Below are 15000 nucleotides of genomic sequence, written 5' to 3'. Positions count from 1 at the left end.
GAGACAATTCTTCGTGGCTGAAACCAGCGGATCTATTTTTAGTGCTAGAGTAGACCACATAGTGGTCACTCTCTTATATTTACATATAAAATTTATTGTATTCCTGGTTTTTATGCACTAAGCCACTTGGTGTTGAATTGATGGTACTATTCAATTAGTATCCAATTTTCTCACCTTTATTAGTTGATTGTAATTATACTGCATCTAATTTTTGATGTAGTATCTGTTTCCGTGAATTTTGGCGGGCTTTGGCGGGGGCACTTGAATTATAACGGCGAATGCAATCGACTGAACCGCATGTGTGTTTATCGTTATGGTAAAATCTGGCATGCGATTGAGTAAATTGTATTCTAGACAAATTCAGCCGAGGAGTCACAGATATGTTATGTGAGTAAAATTACATAATTTATTAATAGCGAAACAGTTGTCCTGAATTAATCTGCATTTTTGTTATTCTTTATTTGCCCTGTTCGTTTACGCTAATAGTTGTGCTAACTTTCATCGGAGACAATTCTTCGTGGCTGAAACCAGCGGATCTATTTTTATTGCTAGAGTAGACCACATAGTGGTCACTCTCTTATATTTACATATATATTTATACATATATATTTACATATATAGGAGTGGCTGTGTGGTAAAGTAGCTTGCTTACCAATCACATAGTTCCGGGTTCAGTCCCACTGCGTTGCACCTTGGACATGTGTCTTCTACTATAGCCTCGGGCCGACCAAAGCCTTGTGAGAGGATTTGATAGACGGAAACTGAAAGAAGTTCGTCGTATATATATATATATATAATATATATATATATAATATATATATATATATATATATGTATACACATATATACATGTATGTATGTGTGTTTGTGTGTATGTTTGTACCCCCGACATCGCTTGACAACCGATGCCGGTGTGTTTACGTCCCCGTAACTTAGCGGCAAATGGGACCGATAGAATAAGTACTAGGCTTACAATGAATAAGTCCTTGAGGCCGATTTGCCCGACTAAAGGTAGTGCTCCAGCATGGCCGCAGTCAAATGACTGAACAAATAAAGAATAAAAGAATATATATATATACATATATATATATATATATATATATATATATATATATATATATATAATATATATATATATTGGGTTGCCGGAAAGTTCGTGCCAGTTTATAGTAGCCTTACCTTTCGACTTATTTTAGAACATGGTTGAGTCCATAAAATAGAATTTGACTACACCTCCATATAGAGCACAGTTTAAGCTATCTTTTCATGGAAGAAGGTTTATGTTCTTATAACCTGTGTTAATTCTGTGACCCTTTAAAATGGAAGATAAGAAGTTCATTTTCGGCACTTGATGCTTTTCTTTTTCAGTAAAGTAAAAAATGCCTCGCAAGCAACCAAAGAAATATGCGCAGTTTACGGTAATGTTTCTTTGTCCGAAAGAACTGTACGGAAGTGGTTCGCAAGGTTCCGAGCTGGTGATTGTAGCCTTATTGATAAAGAATGATCACGCAGACCATCCACTACAGATGATGATCAAATCAAGTCATTAATTGAGAATAACCCACATTGCACAACCCGAGAATTGGCAGAAAGCCTCAACCTATCAAAATCCGTCGTTCATGAGCACCTGGTAAAGCTTGGGTACACAAATCGCTAAGATGTTTGGGTACCACACGAATTGAGTGAGAAGAACCTTTTTGATCGCATTTCCATCTGTGATTCGCTTTATAAACAGAATGAAAACGCGCCTTTTTTAAAGCAAATCACAGATGGAAATGTTCACAGAAAGCGATCCGGGAGTAAGCGACATGAGCCACCCTTAGCCACCCCATAATGGGGTCTTCACCCTAAAAAAGTCTTGCTTTGTGTCTGGTGGGATTGGAAAGGAATTCTGTACTATGAGCCTCTCCCAAGTAACCAGACAATTAATTCTGAGAAATACTGCACACAACTGGACGAGTTAAAAGCAGCAATTCAAGAGAAACGTCCAGAATTGGCCAACAGGAAAGGTGTTGTTTTCCAACATGATAATGCAAGACCGCACGTTTCTTTGGGAACCAGACAAAAATTGCTGCAGCTTGGCTGGGATGTGTTACTCTACCCTACAAATTCACAAGATATTGCTCCTTCGGATTTCCACTTATTCAGGTCTCTGCAGAATAGTCTTAATGATAACAATTTCAATTCCTTGGATGACGTAAAAAGATACCTTGATGAATTATTTGCCATGAAACCACCTCAGTTCTGGGAAGAGGGTATTTTCAAGTTAAAGGAAAGATGGAAACACACTGTGCAACAAAATGGTTCATAGTTGGTTGATTAAAAATGTAATGGCAAGTATTTATTGGCCTTTTTGTTTCCTTTAAAAATCGGCACGAACTTACCGGACAACCCAATATATATAAACATATATATATACTTACATATGCATATAACTCTCTTTCTCACTCCTCTCTCTCTCTCTCTCTCTCTCTCTCTCTATCTCTATATATATATATATATATATATATATATATAATACGCTCTGTCATCAGTTTATATTTAAGACGCTATATGTATTTATATTTACACTTATTGCATTGTTAATTATTCTACTTCGTATATTCCACTACTACCTATTATATTCAACTTACTGAGTGGTATCATGTATTCAACGTCAGCCCTTTTACTCTTCAAGCATGTATTTCTTGATTTAGCAGAACAAAAACGGAAATAATTTGAAATTATAGATTGAAAATTCAGAAGGCCAAGGTATGTTGGTACCTTCTTATGTCTATACAGGAAGTATTGTTCTTCAGGAACTTTTGCAGAGAATATGAATAATGATGCTTATTATGTACATTTCTAACTTTGGCACAGAATGTGTCAAATATGTTGTAAATGCGCAGCTTTTGTATAAACTAAACCTGCTGTCCCTTCAAAGCATTTAGAAAATGAACATATCTTGTTTGTTAGATCATGTATCCGTCTGTAAATAAGCATATATTTAGGTAGTTTTGAATTCATACACATGTAGAACATTGTGAAACTATGTAGAGCATTTATAGTAGAAAACACCGTGATGTAAAATAACGAGTAATTTATTGATTACGACTTTCAGTACATAGTAACAATAATCAAACCTGTATGAAATATTTGGTGAGTGGTAAATATAATTTTATTATTTTCCTGCTATTTTGGCATTTTTATTTACATCCTCATACTCTTATTAACAACTTTCCTCAAACACATTTTCAACAATACCTCCAATTGCAAAAATCAAATGCATTAGTCCCTCGACTATCGCGGGTGTTACGTTCCAAAACCCACCGCGATAGGTGAAAATCCACGAAGTAAAAACAGTACTGTATATTTTTTTTAATTATTCCAATAATTTATATATATCTATTTTCTTATTTTTATACATTGGGTTGGCAATGTATATATATATGTATGTTCATATATATGTATGTATGTATGTATGTATGTATGTATGTATGTATGTATATATGAACATACGTCTACATACACATAGGTGCATGTCTGTACATACACACACATATACACATGCTTGTAAAGGCAAACTGTTGACTTGAATCTCAGTTATTTCCCTTTCAGCCGTCCAGCCTATTCTCCTGATATACCTTCATATCATATTGTTTCTTCACTTCGCTCGCTATTTACCATTCAGAAAGGCAGCCATCTTTTAGCTGTCTTTCAATGAAGCTAATTACCAATTGACTGGTATCTTTGAATTCCGAAAATCAAGCAAGTAAACTCAATTTGCCACACAAGCATGAGATAATAGAATATCTATTGATTAAAGAACACTGTAAGACAGGTCTTGCGGCCAACAGCTATATTAACAGCCTAACAGTAAGTCTTTAACCGATCGAGAAGCCTTTTTAAAGCAGTTTAAAACGCACACGCATACAGACATGCACACAGATATATGCACACACACACACACACACACACACACACACACACACGTGTACGTGCATTTGTGTGTGTGCCTATGTGCGTGTGTATGTATATATTACTTACAAATATATATGCATCCATACATGTATACATATACACATGTATTTATATTATGCACATATATTCACACACTCATATATATATGTACATACATACATACATACATACATACATACACACACACACACACACACACACACCACACACACACACACACGTGTACGTGCATTTGTGTGTGTGCCTATGTGCGTGTGTATGTATATATTACTTACAAATATATATGCATCCATACATGTATACATATACACATGTATTTATATTATGCACATATATTCACACACTCATATATATATGTACATACATACATACATACATACATACACACACACACACACACACACACACACACACACACACACACACACACACACACACACACACACACACACACACACACATATATATATATATATATATATATATATATATATTATATATATATAAATATGCATGCCTATATATTAGTCAATACAAGAGATCCTCTGTACTTTGATATAAACTCTTTTTCAATCCAGTCTAGGTTCTTAAGTGGATACTTTTCTCTGATTCTTGTGATCAAAGAAATGGCAACACAGGAAAACATGAGGTTCGTTGAAATTCCAGTTGTCTCCAAAATACAATGCAAGGCGTGCGTATTGCCAATCTGTTTATGTCAACACACACACATATATATATAAAACAAGTTATTTATAAATTACTGCTATGTATGTATGTAAATGTATATATATATATATATATATAATGATCTAAATATATTACACACACACACACACACACACATATATATATATTTATATATTTATATAAATGCATATATATATATATATATGTAGATATATACATACATACATGCATGCATACATAGATAGATACATACATACATACATACATACATGCATACATGCAAACATAGAGATCTAAATTCGTATGCTGTAAACAACATACTATAGTCGCTGTTAAGAAGTAAACTTCTAAAAAAGGATAGAAAAATTTCGAAGGGTTGCTTTGGTATAATGGTAATATGTCTCTCATGTTTACAGAAAATAAGGAGTGGAGTTTAAGTGTCTCGCACATCCTTCGACTTTTCTCTCCCAAGGTGGTTTCTAAAAAATTGTTTATCCCCTGTTCCACTAGCTAATATTAATGTTTGTTTTTAAGTCAAATTATAACTAAAAACAATTTAACAATAGGCCGAAGTACCACTCAAAAATTTTTCGTTTCTACAAGTAAAGCATCAACTCTGAGTCCCAAGTTTCGGTTTGGTTTCTTTGAGCAGATAGTCCAATGGGGGTGAGCATGCCGAAACTTCCAGGTCACTGTCAAATTTTTCCTTGCAAAAATTAACACACACACACACACACACACACACACACACACACACACACACACACACACACACACACACACACACACATATACACACACATACACACATACGCATACACACACACACGTACGCACGCACACATACATACATACGTACATAAATACATACATACATACATATATATATATGTATATATATGTATATGTATATGTATATATATATTTTTATATATATATATAGGCGGTAACTTTTTCTTGCCACTATATCATGGCTGTTCTGTAAAGAACTATGTTACTACATTTTAACCCTAGGAAAACGTCTTTTCCAGCTGGTTAACGACACACTACCTGTGTCCAATATATTGTAAGTGAGCGAATCACTCCCCTCCAACTTGGCAAAACCAGTAGACCATGGTTTCTGGATCTTTACCCTTCATCGGCACAGGACACCTGCCTGCTAGTGATGGCATTCAATCGTCCCTACTCGCAATATATAAGCAGAAAAGCGGCAAACAGCCGTTGATCTCGTAACGAGCAAAATAGCTCTTCTAAAATCTCTAAACGAGTTGCAGCAATACTAGACGGTAACGCTTTTTTCTTTTGTCACTATACCATGGCTGTTCTGTAAAGCACTATATTACTACATTTTAACCTCAAGAAAACGTCTTTTCCAGCTGATTAACGACACACGACCTGCGCCCGATATATTTTGAGTAAGGCATCGAGATTTTAGAACCAGCTACTTCGCTCGTTACGAGACTAGCGGCTGTCTGGTGCCTCTCTGTTTATATATTGTGAGTAGGGACGATTGAATGCCATCTCTAGCAAGCAAATGTCCAGTACTGATGAAGGGTAAAAATTCAGAAACCATGGTCTACTGGTCTTGCCAAGCTGGAGGGGAGTAATTTGCTCCTTTACACACAATATACCGGACACAGTTTGTGTGTCGTTAACCAGCTGGAAAAGACGTTTTCCTGGGGTTAAAATGTAGTAATATAGTTCTTTACAAAACAGCCATGGTATAGTGGCAAGAAAAAGTTACCGTCTAGTATTGTTACTAATATCTCGTTTAGAGATTTTAAAACTAGCTACTTTGATCGTATATATACACATTTATATATATATATATATATATATATATATATTTATATAAATAGATAGATAGAAACCGAGAGAGAAAGAAAGAGGGGGAGAGAGAGGGAGAAAGAGAGAAGACAGACAAACAGACAGACAGAGACAGAAACATAGACTGAGAAATAGTAAAAGGTAGAGCGTGTGCACTCTTAGAACGTAAAGCTCTGCATTGTCTTGCATGGATACAGGTCTGTCTTGGCTCGGTGTGATGCTTGATTATCGGGAGTCAACCATTCCTTCCTCTATTTTATATTAACGTAAAGACACCATTTTTCATCACCGGTGACAATGCTGTAAATAAATCTTTATCTCCACAACAAACCTGGTGTCGAGCGAGCAAACTTTTGGCGGTAGGGGAGCGCTGGAGTTTGTCACCTTCGTTCAGAGCTCGCGATACTTATGCACCGAGATTTTGGACTTTATCCATCGTGTGAAGGGAACAGGTGACGATATTATAAAAGCATCCCATCTGCTGGGCGAATTGAGTAGTGAATTAGCGAAGACCTTTGTTGAGAAGGTTGTCCAATCGATCGTCATTGAACTGAGCAGGTCGGCCGAAACGCAGTGTCTGAGATCAAATTTCACTTTAATGCATGAAAACCATTTCTGTGAAGTGTTTTGAGTAATAGCCCCTTTTCTGTACACAGCACAAATATCTCGAGTGACTTTGGCAACTTTGGAAACTTGACTGAAAGCGTAGAGAAGCAGCTGTGGAAAATATTCATTTTATTCTTCTTTGGCACTCTATTCGACATATATCTGAAAAGGAAAAAAATATTCAAAATTCAGAAACGATAAACAAAAGTTGTATGGGAAGAATAGAACTGTAATAACCATAAAAGACTACGATAAATAAATTTTTCGCGTTAATTCAAACAACACTGGAATGAAACGAGCGTATTTATCTGACAGCCCTATATATTAAACGTAGATCAACTTAGATTACATTGAGCTACATGTGCCACAGACCACTTCAGCTATCGGTACGTAGTATCATATAAGTGTTAAGGACTGGTAGAACTCATTTCTATCTAACCTACAAGATACCAAGCAAACTCAGACACAAAGTGTTAAACATGGTACCTCACGATTGTGGAGGGAACTTCTTAAACAGTCAGCCGTCCTGTATATCAGTAATCACATGTACAGATGCGATACAAGGGTTCCTGTGATACAAAAGTACCTGTGGTACAAGAATGCCTGTGATAACACGTACAAATGGTTCTAAGTTCCAGATTAGTTCGCCGCCACCTTAGTGGAGACATTCACACCTGTTGATCAACTAATCTCTGCAACAAAAACAGTGAATGACTTTCGTGTTCTGTTCTATAGAACAATTACAGGTATATTGTATTTGCGGCAGATTGTTGTTTTTAAATGTATGTCCCACCAGTATTTCTAATATTTAAAGCTGTAGATGCCTTTAGATTCTGTTATAATTCCTGGTATGACTCTCAGGACAATCCCTCCTGAGAGGCAACATTGTAAATAACAAGATTATGTGGTCATGTTTCAAACGAAGGTACTACTTTTCAGGTGTTGAGAAACTGGCGATGATGTAAGCGATATCTTCTACACTGCTATGGTAGAATCGATGTTTTTTGTCAGCAATTATTATTGATCAGTAGCTATCACCTATTCCTGGATAGCAAAAACAAATGTTTCAAAGCAGGATGGGATGTAGAATCTAATCTAGGTGAAGGAGTGGTTGCCTTTATTATCAATATTGCAGGCAATGTATGCATGGCGTATTGTTCTAATGATATGCTGAATCTCTTTCTCACAGTCAACGATAAATGTTTCCAGTCGTTCGGGGTTTTTAAGTCAGGCAACCCCATTTTTTTTTATTCTCGATCTAGCCTAGAGGTTTTGGGTGTGGAGTAATTGCAAAACTCTATGTTAATAGAATATATCTTTGTAGAGTGTCAGCAAATGATCGGGAAGGAAGTATTGTTTTGTTCAGAAGAAGAACACTAGTCTTTGAGATGCAAATTTTGTTTGTCATGCCAAGGGAGACTATTTGATTTTTTGACGGTTATAATATGTGTTGTATCACCAATTGTTATGATGATACTTTTTTACACCCTAACCGTGTAGTAACAGTAAAATATATAACGAAGCAGGGTAACGACAACGTAACGATCCAACAAACTCTCCACGAACTCTCCACGAACTAACAAACGATATTACGACAAACTACCAAAACGACACCTTATGACTTACTACGATTAACGCCTTCTCTGCTTTTCACTGAGACCGCTACTATTTATAGTCGTTCGGTCAAGTCAATTCTTGCAGTGGGTATCATGACTCTCTCCACATCTCCCCTTTTGAGATTTCGACTTCCATAGGAAACGAATTTATTTTATTATTATTTTCTTTTTTTTTCCAACAGTTCCCTCTCTTTTTGAAATTTTGCTTCCCTAGGTTTATTAAATCAATTTAGGTCTATTAAACCAATGAAAAAGATGGAAGAGATGTTAAGGGAGAAAGATGCATGAAGGGGAGTGATGGAAGGTTGAATTTTAATGAGAAGGACAGGGGGAGAGTTTGGAAGGAGCATTTGGAGGGAATTATGAACGAAGAGAATGAATGGGATCAGAGGGTGGAAGTTGCTGTGGTGAAGGAGCAAGTGGAGAGGGTTAGTCAGAAGGAAATAGTGGAGGCAATGAAGGAAATGAAAACAGGAAAAGCAGCTGGTCCATCAAAATGCAAGTGGAGAGATAGGGATTGTTGCGATGACGGAGCTCTGTCAGGGTGTGCTGCATGGAAGAGGAATGCCAGGATGATTGGGCACTGAGTGTGGTGGTACCGATCTTCAAGGGGAAGGGGGTTGCGATGAGTGGCGTATAGGGGGGTGAAGTTATTGGAGCATGCAATGAAGATAGTGGAAAGGGTGTTGGAGAGGAGAATTTGGAAAGGGGTGGATGTGGACGAAATGCAATTTTGTTTTATGCCAGGAAAAGGGACAATAGATGCAGTGTTCATTGTAAGGAGATTGCAAGAGGAATACCGAGATAAGGAGAAGGAGTTGTACATGTGCTTCGTTGATCTGGAGAAGGCATTTGATAGGGTTCCAAGGAAGGTGATTAAGTGGGCATTGAGGAAGATAGGTGCATTAGAGGTAATAGAGAGGGCAGTGATGAGTTTGTATGAGGGGGTAAAGATAAGAGTTAGAATTGGATCAAAGCTGTCGGAGGAGTTTGCAGTGAAAGTTGGTGTGCATCAGGGATCTGTGTTGTCACCGTTGTTGTTTGCAATAGTGGTTGATATGGTGACGGAGAGTGCAAGAGAGGGACTGATAATGGAGATACTGTATGCAGATGACCTTGTTCCGATGAGCGAGACGATGGAGGAATTGAGGGAGAAGCTTTAGAAATGGAAGGAGGCGTTTGAGAACAAAGGTTTGAAGATAAACCTCGGGAAGACAAAGGTGATGGTAAGCGGGGTGGAAAAAGAAGTGTTAAAGAGTAAGGTGGATCCATGTGGTGTATGTGGGAGGAGGGTAATTGCAAATACAGTGTTGTGTACGAGATGTGAGAAATGGATTCATGTTAGATGTACGAAAATGAAGAAGGTGACCCCAAGACTGGCAAGAGAGTTTACCTGTGGAAGATGTGAGAAGGGAGCTGGAGGGCTGGCAGAACCACTGGAAACGCTATGTGACGAGGTGGAAACGGTGAGAGGGCTTTGTTATTTGGGAGATAGGGTGGATATAAGTTGTGGATGTGAAGCATCTGTGACAGCAAGAGCAAGACTTGGCTGGGTGATGTTCAGGGAATGTGGAGCGTTGTTATATGGGAAAAGGTTCTCATTGAAGATGAAAGAAAGGGTCTGTAGGAGTTGCGTGGGAGCTGCAATGCTGTATGGGAGTGAGACATGGTGTCTGATGGGGGGAGAGATGGCAATTTTGAGAAGAACCGAGAGAACAATGGTACGAGAAATACGTGGTGTGAAGCTGTTTGATAAGAGGAGGACTGAGGACTTGATGGGGATGATGGGGTTGGAGGAATCGGTGGAACAGCTGGCTAGGGCGAATGGAGTGCAGTGGTATGGGCATTTGTTGGAGAGGGATGAGGAGCATGTTCTGAGGAGGGTACTTGAGTTTTAGGTAAATGGACCGCGAAAGCGAGGTAGACCTAGGAAAACGTGGAGGGGACAGGTGGAGGAGGAGATTGGAAGAATTGACTTGAGAAGGAAGGACGCCCAAAACTGGGCAAGATGGTGACATGGTGTGAAGGAGGTTGCTATGGCATTGAGGTAGATCCGGCCACCCCCGTTAACGGGGACAAGACCCGGATTTAAAACACTGGATGATGATGATGATGATGATGATGGAGAGTTCAGTACCTTTTCCGCTTAGGAATTATTTCTAAATGTTTAGTCTGTTTCCGTTTTCTGTTACTGCTCTTTCTAGGTTCAATCTCTTTCGGTGCTGGCGAATCGAACATATCGTAAAACATTTCCATTGGAACTTACTTCCTTTCTTCTGTGTGTCTGATTTTTAATTGATTTAGGTGTCATTTATGCTCCCATCGCTGACCTTTTATTAAATTACATAATGTTTCCAATTCTTTTAGTCACTACACCATCCTGCCAACTCTCTTTACCGTCCTTGAATACTTTGAAATGGGCTTTGTCTCCGACATCAAAATGTTTAGTTGAATTTTTTGTATTTTCTCTAAACGTTTTTTCCTTTGGCAACAATTTGTCGAAAATCTATTTAATCTTTCGTGCGAACATTAGCTCTGCAGGCGACTTGCCTCAACTGGTAATCGGATTGGGCGTTATTCTGTACACCCATAAAAATTTAGTTAGCGATTCATCATTTCCTAACTCGTTCCTTGCCTTTTTTAGCGCTCGCGAATCGTTCTGTTTGCCCATTTGACCTTGGGTGGTAGGGTGGAGTAAACGCGTTTGAACGTATGCATTTTGCAGGATTTCTTGAACTTGTATCCTGTAAATTATGTTCCATTGTCTGATACTATGGTGTCCGGAACACCGTATCGAGCAAAAAGTTCGTGCAGGAACTTCATTGTTGCCTCCGAGGTAGGTTGACTGCACCTACATACTTCCGGCCACTTAGTAAAGCTATCAACAATGATCAAGTAGTACGCGCCATTCACTGGTCCAGCGTAGTCTCTGTGTACCCTGGATCATGGACGATCCGTCTCAGGCCACGATTGGTATTTTACCGGTGGTGCCTTGGCTGCTAGCGCAAAACCTCCACATGATTTCACCAAATTTTCAATGTCCTGGTCCATTGTCGGTCAATACACGTAACTCTTCGTGTGTACATTAATACATCATCGCAGAGTAAAAAATATTTCGCCTTCGTGTTCTACTTTTGTTTATTTTTGAAGGTTTCCTTCATTTTTATGATGTATTTGTCCTCCGCTGATTTACTTTTTATATCTTGTACAGCCACTGGCAACTCCTGATTGACATTGCACATAACGTTTTTAATTTTCTTTTCTGATTGTAATGCAGCTATCGCCGTATCTTCGAGCGGTTCTGCATTCTTCGGAATTAGCCTAGATAAACAATCCGCATGGTCAATTTTCTTAGAAGGAATGCACTCCATCTTAAAGTTGTAATTTAACAATATTGTACCCCAGCGTTGTAATCTGTTAACTGTATGGGTAAGAATTCCTGTCTTCGATCCGAAAATTGATAGTAACAGTCGGTGGTCCATCTGAAGCCGAAATTTTCTACAGTGGAGAAATCTGTGAAATTTCTTCACGGTAAAAATAATCGCTAGAGTTTCTTTCTCTATCTGAGTGTATTTTTTTTCTGCTGCAATCAGAGCACTTGAGGCATGAACCACCGCCTTCATATTACCGTCTTTATATTTGTATAGCAAAACTGATTCTACACCATATTCAGAAGCGTTAGAAGCTACAATCTCTGCTGCAGGATCGAAATGAGCCAGTGACAAATCCGAAATTAATATTTTTTAATTATCTTGAAACGCCTTTCATCAATTCTATTTGGCGTCTTTCTTTAGCAAATTAAGTGGAGCTCTCAATTCATACATGTTTGGTATGTAATTTTGATAATAGCTCGCTAGGCTAAGAAAAGCTTGTAATATCACTAATTGCGTCTGCCCTCGACGGGCCAGGTCGTCTTCCATTTTTATCTACAATTTATCCTAGATATTTAATTTTTGGCAAAAAAAATTCACGTTTCTCTTCACTGGGTGTGAAACCGTAATCTCTTATTTTTTGAAAATCACATTTGACATGTTCGATATGCTGATCACGAGATTCACTTTTAATACATCATCGAAGTATGGAATTTCAAGTTGACAGTCCATCAACATCGCATCCATAGCCTGTTGAAATATTCTTTTCTACTCTAGGCACAAGGCCCGAAATTTTGGGGGAGGGGACCAGTCAATTAGCTCGACCCCAGTACGCAACTGGTACTTACTTTATCAACCCAGAAAGGATGAAAAGCAAAGTCGACTTCGGCAGAATTTGAACTCAGAACATAAAGACAGAACTGTTGAAATATTTCAGGTGCGACCTTCAGACCAAATGGCAATCTATTATATTTATATAGTCCTCTGTGTGTATTCACTCTTAGAAGCTTCGGATAATAACAGTTATGTTTCATTAGGAAGGTGGACTTAATAGTAAGTTTAATAATTAGTATGTATTGCTGAATATGGTTTTGTAAGATGTACATGTTGCCCGTTACTCTACTTATTGAGGTAAGTCGTACCATAGAAAAAAGTAATGAAAAGTGTTTCTGGAAAAGGTTAGTTTATAACACGATACTATTTTTAATATTTATTGTGTTTAGCTGCATTTTGCCCGTCTTTACGTCCTGATTTCAAATTCTGCCGAAGTCGACTTTGCCTTTCATCCTTTCAAGGCCGATAAAATAAGTACCATTTCAGCACTGGGATCGATGTAATCGATATACTCATTGAAATTGCTGGCTTCTGCCAAAATTTGAAACCAATATCTGTTATGCTCTACAGTCTTATTATTCACATCCAAACCGGAATTGACTGAAACGTTAATACTTCAACCGAAATATATATCTAAAAAAAAAAAAAATAAGAAAAAAAATAAGGAAAAAGGTTGCAGCCCTACTGTGGTCTCGGTTGAAATCTCATTGGGATTGATTTTTCCCCTTTCATCTCTACAAGATCGTATCGGATTGATTTATTTTCTCCGACAAATCTAATGTTTTGTAGCCAATCATAAAATCATTATTATTTATAATTTTTTTCACCTTCTTAGTGATTTTTTGGATTATCTGAGTCTTGCTTTTGATGTCAGGAATCTAAGACAGTTTGGTGGAACAAATTCCCTTCCATGTTTTATATTCCTGGGAAGATTTCAGCCTATAGGTTAAATGAACTGTTCGTCGTTGATAACTTTTGAGTTGAACTACTGAAAGATTGGGAGCGTATTTACAGTCTGGTGAGATCTAAGTCCTGAAGACAAGGTCGTCAGTTTTGCATTCCATCCCCCCTCCTCAATATGGCCTAGTAGCGGCTGTATCTGATATTAACCCAGTATTTCGAAGTCGAAGGGAAGTGAATCCGTTACCCTGGATAGGAGTTCATTCCAGGTACTATGAGCAGGGGCCAGCTGCATCCGAAACAGTGTAATGTAGGGTCGTCGTATTCTTTTGTAATGATTGAGGTCACAATCCACATCATAAGTTCACTACCTATTATTCAAGAAGAATGCTCACCATCCAGGATTTCTGCTCACCATTCACTATCTAAGGTCACAGTCGACTACTTAAGACCACTATCTACTATTCGTAGTCTCTACACAATACCCAAGATCAATACTTACTACCCCCAAATCATTACTCCCTATCCAATGTCACTAACCACTACCAAAGAGGAATATCAACTATCCGAGATAATTACCCACTACTCGAAGTCATTATTCATGATCTGAGGTCATTATTAATTATCTAAGGTCCCTACATACTATCAAAAATCATACCTATTTACCAAGATCACTATCTAAAGTCACTATCTACTATCCAAGATCACTACCCAGTGCTCTCTGAAGCTCCATGGCGAGTTGCAATAACTAAGACAGATTTATTTACAGACAAGGGGATTTGATCCACATACACTGAGTGTCTTGGTTAGGGACACATTGTAGTGCAGGTTAAAGGATGCGAACCACTGATTCTCTGGTCAATAGGATCTCGTACTTTCGACGCAAGGAACATTTCATTTCTCTACATTTAATAATAATAATAATAATAATAATAATAATAATAATAATAATAATAATAATAATAATGACGATTACACTGAGAATAATAACGACTACGACGACAGTAACGATGACGACAGCGACGACGACGATGTTGATGATGATAATGACTACGACAACAATGACGATGATGATGATGATGATGATGATGACGACGATAACGATGACGACGACGACGACGACGACGATGATGATGATGATGATGATGATGGTCAATTACTGAAATATGTAATCTTGACAGAAAAATACGAAAATTGTT

The 15000-nt window shown here is 37.8% G+C and overlaps 1 long non-coding RNA gene across 2 annotated transcripts in view; it reads left to right on the top strand.

Moving 5' to 3' along the window:
- LOC118761823 overlaps nt 1-13164 on the top strand; it is a 15093-nt gene extending 1929 nt beyond the window's left edge. Inside the window, exons 1-2 of one of the 2 annotated variants that reach the window (XR_004997664.1) lie at nt 3130-3142; nt 13075-13164. This is a non-coding gene — a long non-coding RNA (uncharacterized LOC118761823). Of the gene's footprint in view, nt 1-3129; nt 3143-13074 lie in introns of those variants that run through there. The other variant, XR_004997661.1, reaches the window with a different exon arrangement.
- The last annotated feature ends 1836 nt before the right edge of the window (nt 13165-15000 follow it).

The sequence above is a fragment of the Octopus sinensis genome, linkage group LG2, assembly GCF_006345805.1.
Source record: "Octopus sinensis linkage group LG2, ASM634580v1, whole genome shotgun sequence".
NCBI classification, from domain to species: Eukaryota; Metazoa; Mollusca; class Cephalopoda; order Octopoda; family Octopodidae; genus Octopus; species Octopus sinensis.
This window is presented reverse-complemented; position numbering and strand designations above follow the sequence as displayed.